Genomic DNA, 21585 nt, shown 5'->3' with positions numbered 1-21585 from the left:
ATCTAGATCTGGCAACCCTACCCCCCCATCCCCTGCCGGTGGCCATGGGGGACCTGGCAACCCTAATACCCATGTAATTTTTAGTTCTTTTAAGAAGGCCAGAACATCTCCTGAAAGCTCCCCCCCACAATTTGGCAGCCCCTTCCCCATATCATAGCGACCTTTTCAATGTGATAGCAAAAAAAAAAGCCCAGGGCACTGCAAAAAATGTTCGCATAAAGCCTCGTGCCTCTTTTGACTCAACCTCGGTATCTTCTTTCTCCCACACTATGATTTTTATTAGCTCCAAAAAGCACTAACATCATTTACTATGTAGCATTTATTTGTTTATGTAGGTGTTTTCTACCCTGCTTTTCTTATCAATTGGAACCCAAAGTGGCTTACAAAAACAGAGTTTAAATGAATGCCAAAAATACAACAAACTACTTCATGGGCTGATCCTAGTTCCACTGAGCTGGCTCATCTAAGGGCAGAGTCTGATAGCTATTAGCCAAGGACCAAGACCTCTTTGGTTTTTGCCCGCCAGCTCATGCCAAAAAGGCACATTCCAGCGGCCAGGCTCCCAGCTTTTTATACCAGCAAACAGGAAGGGAAACTGAAGCTCAGCCTAGCTGTTATGCAGCTGGCAGAGATGTTCCCAGAATTTATCTTCCTGCAGAGTTCTGTTGCTCAATGAAATCACATTTGTCCCAAAGGTCTCTCGCACCTCCTATTCAAAAAGGATCTCAGCTACATCTTCTGGAGACCTTGGTGAGCCATTGTGAGTCAGTGTTGACAATTCCTTTGCAGGTAGACCAGTAGTGTGACTCTATGTAAGGCAGATCGGAAGCAATCCTTTGTGGGCCTAGTCAGAAGTACATTCCACTTTACTCAATAGGGCTTAGCCCAGGAAAGCATTCTTAGGATTGCAGGCTTCATGTGTTCCCATGTACTCTATGCATACTAAGAAGCTTATCATCCTTAGGACATGGATGACAGCTATGCATGGCATGTTTTGAAGTTAAAAGCAGATGAACAAATCCTATAACTTCTTTAAACGACAAACAAGCCATTAACGTCATGCATATGGGTGTGTACACATAACAAGAATAATTTGGGAGCGATATCCCCTTGAACGCTCATATGGCAACATCCTCTAAATTGCCCAATTATATTTCCTAGAAGAGTCCCTAAAGTGTCTGAACAACCCTGCAGAGCTTTCATTTGGCCATCTGGAAAGCTCAGAAAGGGAAACCATCCCTGAGCTGAAAAGATTCATCGAGATAATATCGCTGCAGCATTATGAAAGGTTGATAAGTTCACAAATATCCTTGCGGGAAAGATCAGATCAAGGCGAGCCAATCTTTCTAGCTGTGCACACTGGCAATGTGGACCCTCTGGAGGAGTAAAGAGTAACACCAGATGCCGATGAAGGGCAAACTGTTGTTTCCTTAAGAGTTACTGTGTCTTTGACTCTTTGTCTTTAGGACTGAGATTTTTTAAAACATCTTTTGAAATGGATTGCCCTTGAATTGTATTCCTTGGTTTTGGCCTCATGTTGAGGATCTGTTTTCATGCTCACTGCCTAGTGGAGCTGGCGTAGAAGAGGAATACTGCAAACAGGATTTGGGGATTCACCAGTGGCACACTTGCCCACCTGGTGACACAGGATGGTAAGTTGCACCAGCCGGGCGTAGCCATCCAGTCTCATGCTGGAGTTGTTCCTGCTCCGCATGGTCAGGGCTGGATTCTACAGCCAGCTCCTGCAACCTCCACTTGAAGGGATGAAATGAAGACACACTGGCTAAGAACTCCCCCCCCCGCATATTTTGGCCCTCCTTTAACCCCTCCATTGTCACCGCTTCTGCCCCCAGCCCACTTGTAGTACAGAGGGAATACATTTCTCCATGGCCCGGGTGGGAAAGGGTTAACACAGTTTCTTGGGCGGTCTTAGCAGCTCCATAGCTAATGACTCTTCTGCAAGGGGGGGAAGGTCCTTTTCTTGGCAAAACAAACTCACATCCGCCTTGAATAGAGGCTATTCCTGTCCAAGGGGGGGGGCGGATCACCTTAGATCCTTCTGAGCTAGAGATCTGCCAGGACCCACGAAGGGCCAGACTAAATGATTTCGCGGGTCTTAAATGGACCCAGGGCGTGATGTTCCCCACCCCTGCTTTAAAAAAGCACTCCTGCATTTTATTTTGAACAGCTTTATGTGAAAATAAATGTATACTTCAAAAAGATTTTTAAAAGCATAACATGCTAGTACAATTATATGATGGCAATATATTCTTCAGACAAACAATCTTAGCAGATTAATATCATCAAGCATAAAGGATTCACATGAATGATGAAACATTTGAATTAACTTTCTGTTGCTGTCTCACATTCTAGCACTGAATGTTGAATATCTTGAAAAGAATTTATTTGTTTATATTCCTGGCAGTGAGTTAATTCATATAAAAAGTGTTCCAATTATTATTAGATAATCCAGCTTCTTCCTGTTACTCTTGCCATAATGATTAAATATAATAAATGTCTTCCTTTGCACTGGAAGTGATGTCGCCATGTTGCCAACAATAACAACACTGAGATGCTGGTATTGGCCTCTTTCCCCACACACACACAGTTAAGTCCCCTTATCAGCCAGCTGATCGACGAGGGCAGGGCCCAGGGAATCCTTCACTCCCAGTAGGGGGATGGCAACCCTATTTACACCCTGCTGAGGTCCTACTGCTCCCCAAAGCTCACCCTTCCAAGGCTCGGCCCCTAAATTGACAGAATTTCTGGGGCTGGCAAACCTACCAATGTAAAGGTTCCAGTGGGAGGCATGGAAGTGAGGGCAGCTGCTGGGCAAATTTGTGGTGGCCGCTTCTGGGGAAGGAGATCAAAGCAACCAGAGCCAGATTTACACACAAGCTAAGTATGCTGCTATTAAGGGTTAAGAATATAATGGGCATCTAGATACAAAAAAATTACTAAAATTTTCTAGATTACCATTTTGGGGATACTGCTATGGGGCTTCTTAAACATGACATAGTTTAGGGCCTTAGGGTATCTTAATTTGGCCCTCAAATGCAGCCAGTGCAAAAATGAGGCTGCAGCCCAATATTCTGTCCAAGGAAGAGGAAAGCAGGAACTAGAGGAAGAAGCAAATAGCACAAGGTTAGAAGGAAGGCAAAACAGGATTAAGGGGGGATATAAATAAACAAAAGCTGAATAAACATCAAGGATGAACCAAAAATGCACTCTACCCTTCAATGATTTGGGGGGTGGGGTGCTGCAAAGTAGGGCTGTTGATTCGGTTCGTCCCGAACCAAAAAACAGCCGAATTTCCCTTGATTCGGCGATTTTTAGTTCGGATGGAACCGAACTCAAAAAAGGCGGGAAAATGGGGAGCTGAATTCAGCGAATTCGGGGTGTTCGGCAAATAAATTCGGCAAATTCAGGGTTCGGCAGAGCAGCATAACCGTCAGTTAGTAAGCAGCATTCTCCTGCAGCCAATCGGTGGCCAAGCTGGGTCTTCTTCTGGCCAATCAGTTTGAGCGACTGAGTGTATGAGCCCAGCTGCTGTGCGGCCCGGGAAAAGAAAGAAAGAGTATCTGTTTGTGTGTGAGAGAGAAATCCCTGTGGGGGGGGTGCTTGTGCACATTAGCTCCTTTCCGTGGCTGCAGGGGGCACATTTTTTGGGGTAGAGACCCCAAACTTTCAGCGGAGCTTCAAAGGACCCTTCTTGTGAGACCCTCCAAGTTTTGTAAACATTGGGTCAGGGGGTCCCGAGATATGGGGCCCCAAAGGGGTCCTCCCCTTAATGGGCATTTTATTCCATTTAAAGCACACATTCGCTCCTTTTCGTGGCTGCAGGGGGCGTATTTTTGGGGGTAGAGACCCCAAACTTTCAGCGGAGCTTCAAAGGACCCTTCTTGCAAGACCCCCCAAGTTTTGTAAACATTGGGTCACGGGGTCCCGAGATATGGGGCCCCAAAGGGGTCCTCCCCTTAATGGGCATTTTTATTCCATTTAAAGCACACATTCGCTCCTTTCCGTGGCTGCAGGGGGCGCATTTTTGGGGGTAAAGACCCCAAACTTTCAGAGGAGCTTCAAAGGACCCTCCTTGTGAGACCCCCCAAGTTTTGTAAACATTGGGTCAGGGGGTCCCAAGATATGGGGTCCCCCCTTTTCCCTATTGGGATGAATGGGATCAGCCAATCCTGTGTGCATCTTGAGAGCGGCAAATCCAAGGCAAAACCTCCCATGCTTAAATGGAATCGTATTGGATTATCCAGTCCTCCCAGTTCCTCCTGATGGAACAGAAGACATCCACAGTAAGACCCCTTTTGGGGCTTTAATCTATAATTTTTATCCTGTGTGTGTGTGTGTGTGGGGGGAAAGCAGTGTGGGGGGAGGGAGCAGTTTCTGTGGGTGGGGAGGAAGCCAAAGGGGGCTTTTGCCTGTTCTGTCTGGGGGTGTGTGCCCCCTTGAGTCTCTCTCTCCCTGGTTTGAGGGGGGGCTTCAGTTGTGTGTCCTCAGGTTTTCCCTTATTCATAAGATCGGTTAGGTCTATTTTGATGCTTGTTCAAAAATTGTTTTCAAATTGTGACTTAAAGAATGCATTTGCCTGGTCCCGAGTCCGATGCAAAAAGGGGAAATTTCACCCCCTCCTGCTCCTGATGCTTAGCTAGCATGCCTCTGTCCCTTTCCAAGGTTTGCAAACTCCCAGGCGTCAGGTGTTGCTTTGCATGGCTGCAAAGGTGTTGCTTTGCAAGGTTGTGTTGCTTTGCATGGTTTGCAAACTTCTTCTGTCCCTTTCCATGGTTTGGAAACTCCCAGGCATCAGGTGTTGCTTTGCATGGTTGCAAACGTGATGGTTTGCATGGTTGTGTTGCTTTTCATGGTTTGCAAACTTCTTCGCACCTGCCCCACCCTTGCTCCCCGCAGCTCAGCTGTTTGTCGGGGCTGGGAGCTTTGAGTGGGCATCAAGCTCTGCTAATTGCAAATGCACATTAAGGAGGGGGGACCCCTTTCGGGGCCCACATCTCAGCCCCCGCTGATCCAATCTTTACAAAACTTGGGTGTTATTGCAAGAAGGGTCCTTTGAAGCTACGCTGAAAGTTTGGGACCTCTACCCCAAAAAATGCCTCCCCTGGAGCCGTGGAAAGGTGCGGTTGTGATTTTAATGGCTTTATTCGGCCAAATTTTTCCCTGAACTCCGGAACACATGCCGAATTGCATGGACCCGAAGCGGGGGAGTTCGGACTTGACTTCGGCATTTCCCAAATAAAAACGGGCCAAATTTTGCTGAATCTGAATTTTACTGAATTTTTTTTTCAACAGCCCTACTGCAAAGTGAATTCACACTGAATTGGCTCAGAGATACTATTGTGTCTAGCTACAGCTACTACATGTTGCACGGTTAGGTGTTATATAATCCCTGATTGGTTGGGTTTACTCAGTGAAGAGGGACAGCTGGGGAAAATGCAGCACCAAATCAGCAAGGGAGAGGGGAAATTAATGCTGTGAGCAGCTGCGGTGGGGGGAGACCACTAGGGGAGGGTTTGGGGAAATACAGTGACAGAATTGGAAGAGTAAAGGTCACAGATGAGGGAAGAAAGGGCAAAGAGAATGGTGCAAAGTCATTAAGAGCTGAAAAGGTGAACATTAATCTGAAGAGACAAAGAGCATTCTGATTTTTTCTTTGGCCACGATTGTATCCTCCATTTTGTTACATTGTTCTAAGTCTTATTAATTTATTATTCTAAGGGTTTCCTCAGGGCCCTGAAAATTTGCTTCCACCTCCTGGTACCACAGGAGAAGCTGACAAACATGGCTTACTCCTTTCTTTTCCTTCTGAACCCACATTACTGCTGGCTGCATTCAAGACAGACCTCTGAAGGACCCACACGCTGCTGGGGCACAGCTTGCTATCAGGGGATAGGCCTGGTTTACCACAGTAGTCATCAACGTTGGGCACTTTGAGACTTCTGATAACAATGAGTGGGCACCACCACAAAATGGATGACATTGGGGTGCAGCCACCAGCAAAATGGCTGCCAGAGGGGCTGGGGCCAATCTCAAAATATTGGGAGATTCTAAGACAAGTATCTTCCTATGATGGAGACATTTGCTTCCAGAAGACACAAAGGTGACCTCGTGGGCTCTTTTGAAGCACCTCTTGCTCCATTGAGGTCCAGGAAAACCAGAACTTGCTCTTTGCCTTAGGAAAGAGGGAACGTGGAGAAGAACCAGGAACCAGGAATGTGGGAACCAGGAAACACAATGATAGGCTCCAAAGCACCCTTGAGCACCATGTGGGAGATCACTGTCTTACACCCATTGTCACCTCCTGGACTTGCATTGCTGTCAACTGGGTACAAAACAAGCCACTGAGGATCTGGTAGTGCTTGTAGTGAAATGTAGTCTTGATTGGGGAGTTGGAACAGGGAAGGAGCAACTAACAGGAAACAAGAAGTTACAAGGAGACTGAGAGAGAAAGAGCAAGCAGGCACTAGGGAGGAACTATTGACTTTTCTCTGTATTATAGAAGTTCAATAAATACCTTGTTGTACCAATACCTGAAGTCCCTGGCATTAATAAGACAGTGCTGCTTCAGCTCATTTTGTTCATGGCCAGTGATTACACGTGGACCCTGGTAGCAGGCATGGTTTACACCTGCTATTGCTTCCTACACTTGTCCCACTGCTGGTTGCAACTGAGCCTAGTCCCTGGAAGATCAGGACTGGTGAAGTACCTTGAACAGAACAGACTAGACTGAAAACCATAACAGTCAGCTATCCCCTGCCAATTGTTCTGGTTATGCAAGCCTCTCCCAGCTACCCAGTCTGCAATAGTTACTGAAATGCCAATCATATCAATCAAATTTAATGTTGTAACCATAACATGTGCGTGTGTAAAGTGCCATCAAGTCACAGCAATTTATGGCAACCCCAACAAGGGACTTTTAATGCAAGTGAGAAGCAGAGGTAGTTTGCTGTTGTTGCCTTCCTCTGGAGAGTCTTCCCTGGTGGTCTCCCTTCCAAGGACCACCCATGCTTAGCTTCGGAGATCTGAAACATAACATAAGAAGAAGAGTTGGTTTTTATATGCCGACTTTCTCTACCACTTAAGGGAGACTCAAACCGGCTTACAATCACCTTCCCTTTCCCTCCCCATCACAGACACCCTGTGAGGTAGGTTGGGCTGTGAGAGTGTGACTAGCCCAAGGTCACCCAACTGGCTTCGTGTGTAGGAGTGGGGAAACAAATCCAGTTCACCAGATTAGCCTCCACCACTCATGTGGAGGAGTGGGGAATCAAACTCGGTTCTCCAGATCAGACTCCACCGCTCCAAACCACTGCTCTTAATAGGGCTGTTGATTTGGTTCGGCCCGAACTGAAAAACAGCCGAATTTCTCCTGATTCGGTGGTTTTTAATTCGGGACGAACCGAACTCAAAAATGGCGGGCAACCAGGGGCCTGAATTCAGCGAATTCGGGAGTTCACGAATAAATCCGGCCAATTCGGGGTGGCAGTAAGCAGCATAACCGTCAGTAAGCAGCATTCTCCTCCCCCGGCCAATCGGTGGCCAAGCTGGGTCTTCTTCTGGCCAATCAGTCAGGATTGAGTACTGGAGGAATCAGCTGATGTGCGGCCCGGACGGGGAGAGAGAGAGAGAGGGAAATCCTCGTGTGTGTGTGTGTGGGGGGGTGCTTGTGCACATTCACTCCTTTCTGTGGCTGCAGGGGGCATATTTTTTGGAGTACAGACCCCAAACTCTCAGCAGAGATTCAGACAAACCTTCTTAAGAGACCACCCAAGTTTTGTAAACATTGGGTCAGGGGGTCCCGAGATATGGGCTCCCCCCTTTTTTCTTTCCATGGCTGCAGGGGGTGCATTTTTGGGGGTACAGACCCCAAACTTTCAGTGGAGCTTCAGATGAGCCTTCTTAAGATACCCCCAAGTTTTGTAAACATTGGGTCAGGTGGTCTCAAGATATGGGCTCAACCCCTTTTACCTCCCCCTTTTCCATTTCCGTGGCTGCAGGGGGCGCTTTTTTGGGGATACAGCCCCCAAACTTTCAGCATAGCTTCAGACAATCCTTCTTAAGATACCACCCAAGCTTTGTAAAGATGGGTTCATTGGGGGCAGAAATATTGGCTCCCCCCTTTTCTCTTTCTGTGGCTGCAGGGGGCGCATTTTTGGGGATGCAGATCCCAAACTTTGAGCGGTGCTTCAGACAAGCCTTCTTAAGAGACCACCCAAGTTTTGTAAACATTGGGACAGGGGGTCCCAAGATATGGGCTTTCCCCTTTCCCCTTTTCCCTATTGGGATGAATGGGATCCTGTATGCATCTCCTCCAGAGCAAAACGTCCCGTGCCTAAATGGAAACGTCTTGGATTACCCAGTCCTCCCCAGCCCCTCCTGATGGAACAGAAGACAGCCACAGTAAGACCCCTTTGGGGGCTTTAATCTACAATTTTCCTCCTGTGTGTGGGGGGGAAGCAGAGTCTGTGTGTGTGTGGGGAGGGAGCAGTTTCTGTGGGTGGGGGGGGGAAGCCAAAGGGGGCTTTTGCCGGTTCTGCCTGGGGTGTGTGTTCCCCCTCAAGTCTCTCTCTCCCTGGTTTGAGGGGGGTTCAGTTGTGTGTCTTCAGGTTTTCCCTCATTCATAAAAAACTTCTCAGCTGTTTGTCGGGGCTGGGAGCTTTGTGCGTGGGCGGCAAGCTCTGCTCAGAGATGCACATTAAGGGTGGGGGGACCCCTTTCGGGGCCCATATCTCAGCCCCCCCTGACCCAATCTTTACAAAACTTGGGGGGTCTTTCAAGAAACGTCCTTTGAAGCTCTGCTGAAAGTTTGGGACCTCTACCCCCAAAAATGCCCCCCCAGAGCCGCGGAAAGGCGTGGTTGTGTTTTTAATGGCTTTATTCGGCCGAATTTTTTTCCCGAACTTTGAATTCCCGCCGAATTGCACGGACCCAAAGCAGGGGAGTTCAGACTTCGGCATATCCCGAATCTAAACGGGCCGAATTCAGCCGAATCCGAACTATACCGATTTTTTTTAATTCAACAGCCCTAGCTCTTAACCACCACACCATGCCAATCTCAGCAAGGATTGTTTTGTGTAAAGTGCTGTGAAGTCACAGCTGAGTTATGGTGACCCCCATAGGGTTATCAAGGCAAGAGACAAACAGAGGTGCTTTGCCACTGCCTGCCTCTGACCTTGGACTTCCTTGGTCTGGTCTCCCCTCCAAGTACTCACCAGCACTGATCCTGCTTAGCTTCCAAAATGAGATCAGGCTAGTCTGGGCCATCCTGATTGGGGGACAGCAAGATTACTGAAAACTAGGGATGCCAGCCTTCAGGTGGGACCTGGGGATCTCCCAGGATTACAGCTCATCTCCAGACTACAGAGATCAGTTCCCCTGGAGAAAGAGGATGCTTTGGAGGGTGGACTCTGTGGCATTGTACACCACTAAAGTCCCTGTCCTCCCCAGGCTCCATCCCCAGATCTCCTGGATATGGCAACCCTACCTCCTTTTGACAAAGTCCCCCACCAAAGACTGTTAAGCAAACTTCATAGTCATGGGATAAGAGGACAAGTCGATAAGAGGACAAGTCCTCTTATAAGTCCTCTTAAACTTCAAAGTCCTCTTAATAAGACAAGTCCTCTTAAACTTCATAGTCAAGGGATAAGAGGACAAGTCCTCTTATGGATTGAGAGCTGGCTGAAAAATAGGAAGCAGAGAGTAGGAATCAATGGTCAGTTCTCACAATGGTGGGATGTGAGCAGTGGGGTGCCTCAGGGATCTGTGTTGGGACCGGTGCTTTTCAACCTGTTCATCAATGACCGGGAGTTGGGGTTAAACAGTAAAGTCGCCAAGTTTGCAGATGACATCAAATTATTTAGGGAGGTTAAAAGAAAATCGGACTGTGAAGGATCTCTACATACTGGAAGAATGGGCATTAAAATGGTAAATGAGATTCAATGTAAGTGTAAAGTGATGCATATTGGGACAAAAAATCCCAACTTCACATATACACTGTATACACTGATGGGATCTTAGCTGGCAGCAACAGACCAAGAAAGGGATCTTGGGGTGGTAGTGGATAGCTCAATGAAGATGTCAACCCAGTGTGTGGCTGCTGTAAAAAAGGCAAATTCCATGCTGGCCATAATTAGACGAGGAATAGAGAATAAAGCTGCTTATATCATACTGCACTTGTACAAATCTATGGTGAGACCACACTTGGAATACTGTGTATAGTTCTGGTCACCACACCTAAAAAAGGATATTACAGAGCTTGAGAAGGTGCAGAAAAGAGCAACCAAAATGATTAGGGGGCTAGAGCAACTGTCCTATGGGGAGCGGTTAAGACACTTAGGGCTGTTTAGCTTGGAAAGAAGGCAGCTAAGGGGAGACATGATAGAGGTCTATAAAATTATGCATGGTTTGGAGAGAGTGGACAGGGAGATGTTTTTCTCCCTCTCCCATAATACTAGAACACAGGGTCATCTGCTAAAGCTGGAGGGTGAGAGATTCAAAACAGATAGAAGGAAGTATTTTTTTACACAATGCATAGTTTAATTGTGGAACTCCCTGCCCCAGGATGTGGTGATGGCTGCTAGCTTGGAGGGCTTTAAGAGGGGAGTGGACATGTTCATGGAGGAAAGGGGTATTCATGGTTATTAGTTAGAATGGATACTAGTCATGCTGCATACCTATTATCTCTAGTATCAGAGGACCATGCCTATTGTTTTGGGTGCTGTGGAACACAGACAGGACGGTGCTGCTGCATTCGTCTTGTTAGTGGCTTCCTAGAGGCACCTGGTTGGCCACTGTGTGAACAGACTGCTGGACTTGATGGGCCTTGGTCTGATCCAGCAGGGCCTTTCTTATGTTCTTATCCCCCATCAGTGGCCAGGGGGGACCTGGCAACCCTACTGAAGGCCCAACAAGCTTGAAGATACGTTTGACATGTGGAACAGCTGAGCCAAGCATTTCATTCCTCCAGAATTTATATCTCAAGATAGATCACTGGGCTGTTTAATTTGCAGTGATAGAAAGCAACGATTCGAGACCATGGATATGTCAGGAAAAAATAGACATTTGTTCACTATATTATTTATTCTGAATTACAAACTCTCCCATAATGCACACTCTTTCTTCCTTACTTAGCGGGGGAGTGGAAATACAAGTTCAATTGATTTCTGTTTCATATCTGCCTATGTAGGAAGCTTCATTTGAAATTGAGATAGCCCTGGCTACAGGCTTCCACAAAACCAGCTATTCCCCCTTGCCGCTCTGCATATCTCTGCCTTTTCCATCTCCTACCTTAACCCTTTCAAATACAGCAAAAAAAAATTCTTTCCAAATTCCCTAAGACTCATTAACTTCACTCACCCTGTGTGATAGAAAGGGTGGGTGGGAGCATTTTGGAAGAGCTCAAAGTGCTGTCAGAGCAGAACAGAGAAAAGGAAAAGTCATTCTGGTTTTATTTTAAACAGCTGGGGCTTCTCTACAATAAAGTTAATAATCCTACACTAGACCAGCTGCAAAGTGAAACCTGTTTTGATACCCGCCAGTCTTTCACAACTATCAATAGTGCCAGTTTGGTTTTTAAAAATCCGTTTCATCCATTTGAGATATTGCTTTTGTTGTACCCAGGGCTTAAAAGAAGAGAGAAGACAGAAACTGTATGTAAATGTTTTCACTGACCTGTATGTGAATTGGTTGGAATTAGAGCTCAGGTCCACTGCAGAAAACGGCTGCTCTGGAAGGTGAAATGTCAGCTCAGGTGTCTATCCCTAGCATCCCATAAACAGACACGCTCAGGCAGGTGAACCTAAGCAATGCTAATTTTATTAGGAGCAAAAAGACAGATTTAAGAAGCTGCCTGCCTCTCACGCATGAGAGGGTGTTAATGGAGTCAATGCAGATGGGTTACAGTATAAAAGCATTCAAGGGAAAAAAGCAATACAAAGTGAAACCACAGTGCCGTTCCAAGAGATAAGAGTTCTCATAGAATCAAAGACATAACACGGAGATGGGATAAACAGGATTTGCAGCATGAGAACAAAACCTTGACCAGCAGCCAGACCCTGGCCTTGACAGGAAGCCAGCCTCTGGCCTGCAACTGCCAAACCCCTGTGTGTTGTGTGTTAACTGCCGTCAAGTCGCTTCCGACTCATGACGACCCTATGAATGAAAGTCCTCCAAAATGTCTTATCTTTGACAAACCCTTACTTCAGAAAAAGTATCTGAATCTGTGGCATTATCCCCCACTGAGGTCACTCCCCTCCCCAAACCACGACCTCTCCAGAGTCTATCCCCAAATCTCCAGGAATTTTCCAACCTGGAGTTCACAACCTCAGTTGGAGTCCCCACTAGGGTTGCCAGCTCCGGGTTGGGAAATACCTGAAGATTTTTGGGGTGGAGCCTGAGGAGGGTGGGGTTTGGGGAGGGGAGGGACTTCAATGCCATAGAGTCCAATTGCCTAAGTGGCCAGTTTCTCCAGGTGAACCGATCTCTACTGGCTGGAGATCAGTTGTAATAGCAGGAGGTCTCCAGCTAGTACCTGGAGGTTTAATTAGGTAAGAGCGTGTTGATTAATTAATGTGGAAAAATCCTTGCGGAAAATATATATCTCAACACGCAGCCACTGCACAATTTCTTTTATATTTCAAAGCTTCTATTCTGTAGATTTACAATTTATACCGCCAATAAATGAACCCACCAAATATAAGAATGTAACCACCAAAGGTGTGTACAATTGTTGTAATTGTCAACCAGTAAACGCCAAGGATTTGGAACAATGCTGATTTTCTTATCGGCTGCCGCAGTCGCACTTGGTTTATGGCTGCCAATTGCGCAGAAAAAACAACCTGGCCTGCTTCTAGTGCCTTTAACAACAGCCTGAACTGCAGAAGTGAGCAGGTGAATATATTCACAGCCTAGAGATAAAGCATTATCGCCTACTAATGTTGTCTTTTAAACAGAGGCATGGGTTTCCTGACAACTAGGGAGGAAGTTTGAAAAGGTGGCAATTCTCCAGGCCACTATTAGACATGGATTGTTCTCTGGAGAGTTCTTAAGTTCATTGTTGGTATTTATTTACGTATGTATGTATTTAATCCATTTTCTCCCCCAATGGAGACTCAAAGCAGCTTACAACATTCTCCTCTCCCCTATTATATCCCCACAGCAACCCTGTGAGATGGATTAAACAGCAAGTGTGCGACTGGCCCAAGGTCACCCAACGAGCTACCGTGGCACAAGGGGGGATTCAAACCCGAGTCTTTTGGATCCTAGTCCGACACCCTAACATAAGGCCCATGGCTGGATCGGTCCCCTTGGGAGTTCTTATCTGGCCTGCAAGGCAGCCAAGGCAGCCACCCCACCCCCAATCTCGGCTAGTGAGGCATGGCATGGCCTGACCAAGTGATATTTATGTCATATTCAGCCCTCGTAACAATTGAGCTCGATACCCCTGCCCTAACCACACTGGATGTATTTAGGCATTAAAATTACCAAAGGTTTTTTTGAATTATTCCATTCTTTTGAGACTCTATTCTCCTGTGATGCTCTCTACGTGTCAGTTAGTATGAGATCTTTAGATCCAATATTTTGACAGATCTTCATTTGATAACCTGCTTCATTCATGATGTGCCAGGTTGCTACATTAATGGAATTAAAATTTATTGCCTGAATTCGGTGGTGGCGTATTCACGTAGAAACTCATTTCTGGTTGTTCGAGCATTCTCCTGTTCATATTCCTGGGGGGTTGGATCCAGCCAGCTTTTTCACTCAGGCTTGCCCAATTCCCTTCCATCCCACTGCCCACATGCCTTTTTGAATGTGCAGGTACCATGATTATTGACATAGCCTTTTTCGACAAACAAAGAGAACTCTGCCTTCTTTTTTTCACCAGTGGAAAAGCTGGTTGGATCCAACCCATAGCTAGCACCTTGGGTGCTAAGGCGCTGTATACCATCAAAAAGATGTTACATTTACTTCACTGGGAGCTTCTCCAAGTGCTTGGCTTACATTTGAGAGCTGTGATGCATTCACTTCTAGGCTCCCAGAAGCAAACAAGAAACTTGGAGATGGTTCTGAAAGTGCTTTGATGAGTTATGTGAGCCCAGAAATTCTCCCTGCTCCCTAGCAGAGAGACGGGCCTTCTCAGAACTGGCAGTACCAACCTTCACTTTACTATGGATGTCCCCATGCACAGCAGTACACAAAGTGCTGTGTGAGAACGTTTTTAGTTTACAGATGTGGGGAAACCCACCTGAGAAATGGTGCTACTCTCAACAAAACTGCTTTAGCTTTCCTTGAAATTTCACAGATTTCCTGAGAAGAAAGCTCCAAATGTGTTTCAAATTTTGCTTTAGGCAGAATCCAGCGATAACCGAGGGATATGCAGAACACCCCTGACAGATTTCAGTAGTCTGGTGCAGACTCTTTTTGCCTTTCTTGAAATTCCTGACATCTTTCATCAGAGAAGAAATTCTCAAGTTCTTTTCAGACATTACCTCATGTGTCAAGTCATTGGCAAATCAAGTCAGAATTCAGTCCCTCAAAAGGGTTGTGCAAAAATGGACCAGTCTAATTAATTGTGTAGTTTAAAGTTGGTAAGAATTGGAATAAACAGGCCTTGTAACTGGTACCAGCGGTTTAGAGATGACTGTAAAATTCTATTAGATCAGATTTTTCAGTTCAAACAGGGTTCCCTATTTTATAGCCCATTGAATCAAATCCCAACCCTAAGGAAATCCTGATGAGCAGATTGACTGTGAGAATCCACCCTCACCAACAGTATTTCTGGTCCTCAGTCCTTGTGTTGCTTTCACTCCTCAGGGTCTCCCCAGGCTTCAGGATAGAAATGGAGGAAAGGGTTGCATCACTGAAGCCCACCCACTCTTTCCTGGTGTGTTGCCCTTGTCTAGGTTCCCTCTTTCCTCCCTGGCCTGATTGTGGAGCTGCCATTTATGCTTCCTCCACACATCCGTCAATCATCCCCACTCCCACTTCCTTGCCCCCCATCGCTTGAGCCATTATCTAGGCCAGGGGTCAGACCACCACTTCCTCCAGACTCCTGCCCTATCCTTGCTGGCCCTCCCCCTTTCTGTCACTGGCCAGTTCCTGGAAGTCCTTTAGCCAGGCCCGCCCTGTTTGGCTCCTGCCTGGTGCTTACATGGTTTGGCCCCTCCCATGCCCTACCAGGCCATGGTTGTTGGGCTTCCACTGGCTGCCTTCATGCTTGCTGAATGGTCTGATAGCCTCTGAGAGTTTCTCTTCCCTGGCATCATCTTTGTTGTCCTGGTTCTTGGAGATGATTTAATCAGATGACAACCAAAGCTCTGAGGCCCAGGAGGGGGGTGGTGAGGCCCTGGTCCAGTTGCTGTGGCTACCTACTGCCCAGAGTCCCATACTGAACACATGTGAACACATGAATCTGCCTTATACTGAATCAGACCCTCGGTCCATCAAAGTCAGTACTGTCTACTCAGACCAGCAGTGGCTCTCCAGGGTCTCAGGTCTTTCACATCACCTTCTTGCCTAGTCCCTTTAACTGGTGATGCCGGGGATTGAACCTGGGACATTCTGCATGCCAAGCAGATGCTCTACCACTGAGCCACAGCCCCTCCCCTCAGTACTGGCCAAGTTGACTGTGGCTGCCTCAGTTATGAGGGAAGGATGCGGGTTCCGCTCAACTTCTGCAGAATCGAGGAAGGCCCCTGACTTTGTTGCAGGCACCGGGGAAGAACAGACCCTGGCCCTAGACACTAACCAAGTCTGAGTCCGATACTCAATCCTAGTACTTCAAGAGATTTCAGTAAGTAGCTGGATTGCTTCTGGGAGCCCCAAAATGCATGATTATGGGCTCTGAGAGTCCATCCAGACATTTAGAAATGGTTCTGTATTGTCTATTCAGACTGACAGCGGCTCTCTATGGACTCAGGCAGAGGTCTTTCACATCCCCTGCTTGCCTGGTCACTTAAATGGAGATGCTGGGGATTGAACCTGGGACCTTCTTCATGCCAAGTAGATGCTCTAATGCTGAGCCACAGGCCCTTCTGAAGGTAGGCAGCCCTATTGGTAGAATTGCCAATGCCCAAGATGGGGTTAGAGATCTCCTGGAATGACAACTGATCTCCAATCTCCATAAATCACTTATTTATTTAAAATATTTATTCTACTTCCCCTGGATAAAATTGCTGCTTTGGAAGGTGGACCGTGTGGCATTTACCCTACCAAAGTCCCTCCCCAACCTAAACCCCACTCTCCTAGGCTCCACCCTCAAATCTCCAGGTATTTCTGAACTCAGAGTTGACAACCCTACTATTGGTCATGTGTCCATGGCATATGCTGACTGATAGCACTGATCTTACAGAGACGATCTGAGTGCTGGCACCCAAAACTCTCAACTGAGGCTCAATAAATTCATATTTGCCAGTCTTCTCTCCCTTTTTGAATTCTGAACTAGTGAATGCTGCAGTATGACAGACTTTAGCTTCCTCTGTCGAAACTTAAACTGAGTGCCAGTTGAAATATCCTGAGTGGTGTTTCATCAAGCAGCTGCTCTGCATCGTTACCACTTAAATGATCGACTGCAGCACAGGATCTCCCAGAGGCCTCCCAATTGCACTGGCCTTGAACTCTTGCATTTTCCCCCTGCTTTTAACGAATGTTGCCTTAAGTGCAAATTATTGTCAAGGAAACCAGCTCTGGAGAGTCTTATTTTTCCAATATATAATAATCTTTGGGACTTGGGTAATCGCCTCCCCGCTCCCAGCTCTTCTTCTGACACATTGAATGGATTTTCATTCATTTTCTCAGAGAGCACAAGGGTGGATGCGTGCTTGGAGACTGCTCTCAGATGGAAGCTGTTTACGTGCAGCGGCTTCCCACATGGAACTTGACCTTAACTGGGCTGTTCCTCCTGGTGGTTCCCAGTGATGTGGTAAGCAGCAGAGATTTGGAATTATGAGCTACACCACAGAAACCGCTCCGTACATTGACCTTGTCCAGATTCCACACAGCCAATTTTCTCTGACCCTGAAGATGCTGCCTGTCAGCTCTGTGGCAGGCATGTCCATAAGCAGAGCTACCCATTTCTCCAAGCAGAGCTAGTGGTGGGAGATATGGTGAGAAGGCCAGGAAGAGGGCTTCACTACAACTGGGTTACCCAAGATGTGGGCAAACTTCCCATTAGCCAGTTCATCCCCCAGTTCCCTCCAGTGGCAGTAATCTGGTTGTGGGTAGGATTGTGCATATCGATAAACCAGAACTGAAAATAAACCTGAAATTAGCCATTTCTGTAAATTTCAGGATTTGGGTTTACCAGATACCAAAACATGGGGATAAAGCCGAAGCCGAATAGGTTTGGCTATTTGCCTTTGCTCAGAGGCATGACTCTGTGCTTTCTCCCCTTTTCCTTTCTTTTTTTTTTTGACTGGTTTTGTTAGAGCCCCATAGTGGGGCCCTTTTGAGATGGGGACCATGTAATCAGAGCCAATTTGGTCTGACCAACTTTCCAGGTATATCACCCAACAGAAGACTAGTCTGCAAGCAGAAGAGTCATTAAAAGACAGGGCTCATCCAGTCCCATCCCGAGGGATTTACCTTCCAAATAAAAAGGGCCAGCTTCATCAGCTGCTGACACCACCAGGCTTCCAAAGGTGATTTCTTCATCCATGTGGATGAGCAATCTCCTTCAGACAGCCCCCATGGTTGAGACTTTGGCTGGCTCCGATCTCACCTCCCCCAAAAAAACCTGCTGTCAAACTGAAGGTTGCCCTGAGTAGAGGTTTTGTTTCCGTGCATTGTGACCATCTCTTGGAATCAGATTGCCTTATTTCTCTTGCATTTAAGCCTTTTCCTTCTGTTTGGAAGCTCATTTGCATGGACATTATGCAAAGTGACCCAGAAACAAAGGCAGACCCCAGACTTTGAGGAGCCAGCCTGGAATTGGCTCCTTCTGCCAGTCCTTGGCAACACTGAACTTTTGAACCTGAAAACCGATGGACAGCTCGGCTCACAAATGCCTGCAGGATGGGGGCGACCCCTTTGTGGGCCCATAAAATTGGACCCCCTGTCCTTTGGTGACCGTTGAAGGATAGTCCCTTGCAGACACAATGCAAATTTGGGTTCTTGACCTCCTGATTCCAGGTCTACCAAAAAAAATCAGGCCAAAAAACCCTGAACCCGAAATTTACTGATTTTTTTTTTTTGCACAACCCTAGTTGTGGGTATTGTGTTGCTCTGTTGCTTGGCCAATGAGACCAGGAATGGAGGGGCAGTGGGAGGAGCTTATGAAAGATGGCAGAGGGTATTTAACCCCCAGAAGCCTTCAGTTGAAAAGAATGTTTCTGTCACTCTCAGCAACTGGAGAGAGGAGGCAGTCAGAAGGGAGGAGGAGGAGGCAATCCAGAGTGTCAGGTAAACCTCTCTGCTTCTGGGCTGAGGCCTTTCAGCAGTAGAATAGTCAAAGATTGCAGGAATCCACACACTCTCTACATGCTTAGAACATGTACATATATGTTCAGATGACACATGGGATATCACTACTTATATGGTTGCACCCATTATTTTCTGGTCGTTTAGGTATCATAGAAATGATGCAGGAAAGTGAGATGAAGAATTGGTTTTTATACCCTGCTTTTGGGGAGGCTCCGAGAGAACAGTGACTAGCTCAGGGTCACCCAGCAGGCTTCATGTGGAGGAGTGGGGAAAAAAACCTGGTTCACTAGATTAGAGTCCGCCATTCATGTGGAGGAGTGGGGAATCAAACCTGGTTCTCCAGATTAGAGTCTGCCACTCTTAAACACTACACCACACTGGTTCTCTTTACAATAATTGGGAGGGATTAATCTACAAGTTAAGGCAAACATATTAATGCATTTGCTTTTCTTTTGAAGTTCCTATTGTAAAGATTACATAAAGTTTGCTCCAAAATTTCTAGGAAATGCTTTATAACAACGATATTCAAACACTTTATGGCAATATTTAATCCATTTGGAACAATTTGTTTCAAATTATCAATTTAAGAAGTTACAAAAAGGTTGTAAAATAAGAGTGGCAGCAATATTCATTACTAGCCTTAAAGAGAACATAATTATATTGGCTACTTTCACACACACAAAGACCAAGAATGTTTGGTTTTCTGAACAATATGAGCATGCAATGATTAAATTAACAAGTGTGAATATGTATGTATAACAATTTTGCCATTGCTTCATATAGTCTGGAATTACTCAAGTGAACTTATGCTTTTTCAGAAGGAAAAAAAAGGAGCTTGTTTATGTGTCCTTTGTCAACCGACTTCCATCAAGTTTTAAATGCCAATTTAAAGTCATGAAAATAATCTCCAGTAGAAGGTAGCCCTTATAATGGGAGGTTGAATCCTGGTTTGTGTATCTCTATTTAACACTGCCTGACAGCTCTGCAGCAACTGTCAATTACCCTTAGCATGCTTCAGTTCCAATTCTACCAGTTCAACTAGATGCTTCTAAAATGCAGCAACTCTTCTAGTTTTAAAGTCTATGGGTTCTTGTTTTGCTGATTCAGATACTTTTTTGAAATTTTGGACAACAAATTTGCTGAGTAGTTGCAGCTTGCAGGACATCTTTGTTTTCGCTCTTGCTTTGTCCAGTGCCTTGTTGTGTGTGTGTGTGTTAAGTGCCGTCAAGTCGCTTCCGACTCATGGCGACCCTATGAATGAAAGTCCTCCAAAATGTCCTATCTTTGACAGCCTTGCTCAGATCTTGCAAATTGAAGGCTGTGGCTTCCTTTATTGAGTCAATCCATCTCTTGTTGGGTCTTCCTCTTTTCCTGCTGCCCTCAACTTTTCCTATCATGATGGTCTTTTCCAGTGACTCTTGTCGTCTCATGACGTGACCAAAATACCACAGCCTCAGTTTAGTCATTTTAGCCTTGTTAGCATTTTCACAATCCACTAATGACCTAGAGATCTTCTGTATAGAAAGTGCTTTGCGGCTTGAGATTCTCTTAAGTAATATTTTAGAAGATCTGAAAGTTTAAGGTCTTCATCAGCAGACATTTGTGCTCCTGTTTTCCTTGTTTTTTCAAACAATTCTTACACTGGTTCTTGTAGGTTATCCGGGCTGTGTGACCGTGGTCTTGGTATTTTCTTTCCTGACGTTTCGCCAGCAGTTGTGGCAGGCATCTTCAGAGGAGTAACACTGAAGGACAGTGTCTCACACTTTCGGAATTTCTTTTTGCAGATATCTGTGGAGTCCTATGTTTCCAATGTGTATAGCGACGAGCCAATTCTGTTGCAGTCATCTGCAACACTTTCGTGAAATTGTGTCATTTTATCAGATTTGATAGAGGAATCTTTCGCACGGCAGTTGTGCTCAACAAGGAATGTTCTTTCATGCTCAAAAAAGTCATCTACATCCTTTACTCCTGAAACAATGACACCATCGGCTGACTTAACCATGTTTTTTAAAGTCTTCTAGCTTCTCTTTATTGATTTTTCCATAGACGCTCAAATCCTGGTTATATTCCAAGAAAACATGGAAATGTAAGTCCTTTCTCAGAATAGCATGTGGTGCTACACGACACAAGAAAACTTCATGCATGGCTACTGTCTTCTTGAATATTGCCAGATATTCCGCTTCCAGTTCTTGCTTCATCTTAGTGAATTCTTCCTTGGTCATTGATCCTTCTCCATCAAGTTTCTGCAATTTCTCTCTTGAGGCATCAAATTCAGGCCTTGGTAGTGCTGGTGGGATGTTACAGCCTCCATAATCATCACTCTCAACAAAGGAATAATGAAGCCAGATAAATTCTTCATGTCATTGGACAACTGAAAATTCATTTTGTTTGAAATTAAGTAAAGAACTGTTCATATGGACAGTAAATGTAACCTTCTTTTTCACTAAGGCCATTTTTGCATGGCCAATTTTGATGCTCACTCACAGCTCTTTTTTAAAATGTGACTTTAAAAATGCCTATTCACAGTCCCGATGCAAAAGGAGAAATTCCACCCCCACTCACCTGCTCCTTTGTTCCTATTTGAATAGCCATTAGCATATGCATAGCTAACCCGCCACTGTTATTTTGCATGGTTCCTTCAGGGGAATTCTTTGCGGCAAACACCAAAGGTTGCGTTAATTGGGCTCTTTAGTAATGCGAAGCAGGTATGTGCCGGCTTCCCAGTCACTTCCAAAATGACGGTTCAGCGTGAAAAATTAACAAAAAATATGCAGGGCAATTCAGCCTGGAACACGCTGCTAATTACCGTGCAAAAATGGCCTAAGAGCATCTGAAATGTCCACTTGCAAGGCAGAATCTGTTTACAGATCTACATTGACCGGTCGAAGTCCTCGGTCTTCCTCGGAAATCTGGGCCATCGTCTGAGGCTTCTACCATGGCTGCTCCCAGCCCTCATTCCACTCCCTCTGCAAACACAGGCCCAGCCCGCCAGGCAGCCCAGACGAGAGGGGAGAGATTAAGATGGGGATAGGGAGGGGGTGGCTGCAGCGGAAGCAAACAACCACTGCTGACCTAGAGGTTGCAGCTGGGCTTGCGCTAGTCCATTGCCTCCATCTGCCACAACACGCCCAGAAGATCTGAACCCTT

General features: G+C 46.0%; 1 pseudogene; it reads right to left on the bottom strand.

Annotated features, from left to right (window-relative positions):
• Positions 1–6068: 6068 nt before the first annotated feature.
• On the bottom strand, positions 6069–21356 carry LOC130478381 (sorting nexin-6-like; annotated as a pseudogene).
• Positions 21357–21585: the final 229 nt, after the last annotated feature.

The sequence above is a fragment of the Euleptes europaea genome, chromosome 5, assembly GCF_029931775.1.
Source record: "Euleptes europaea isolate rEulEur1 chromosome 5, rEulEur1.hap1, whole genome shotgun sequence".
NCBI classification, from domain to species: Eukaryota; Metazoa; Chordata; class Lepidosauria; order Squamata; family Sphaerodactylidae; genus Euleptes; species Euleptes europaea.
The sequence above is the reverse complement of the archived record's forward strand: the minus strand, read 5'-3'. Positions and strand labels throughout refer to the sequence as shown.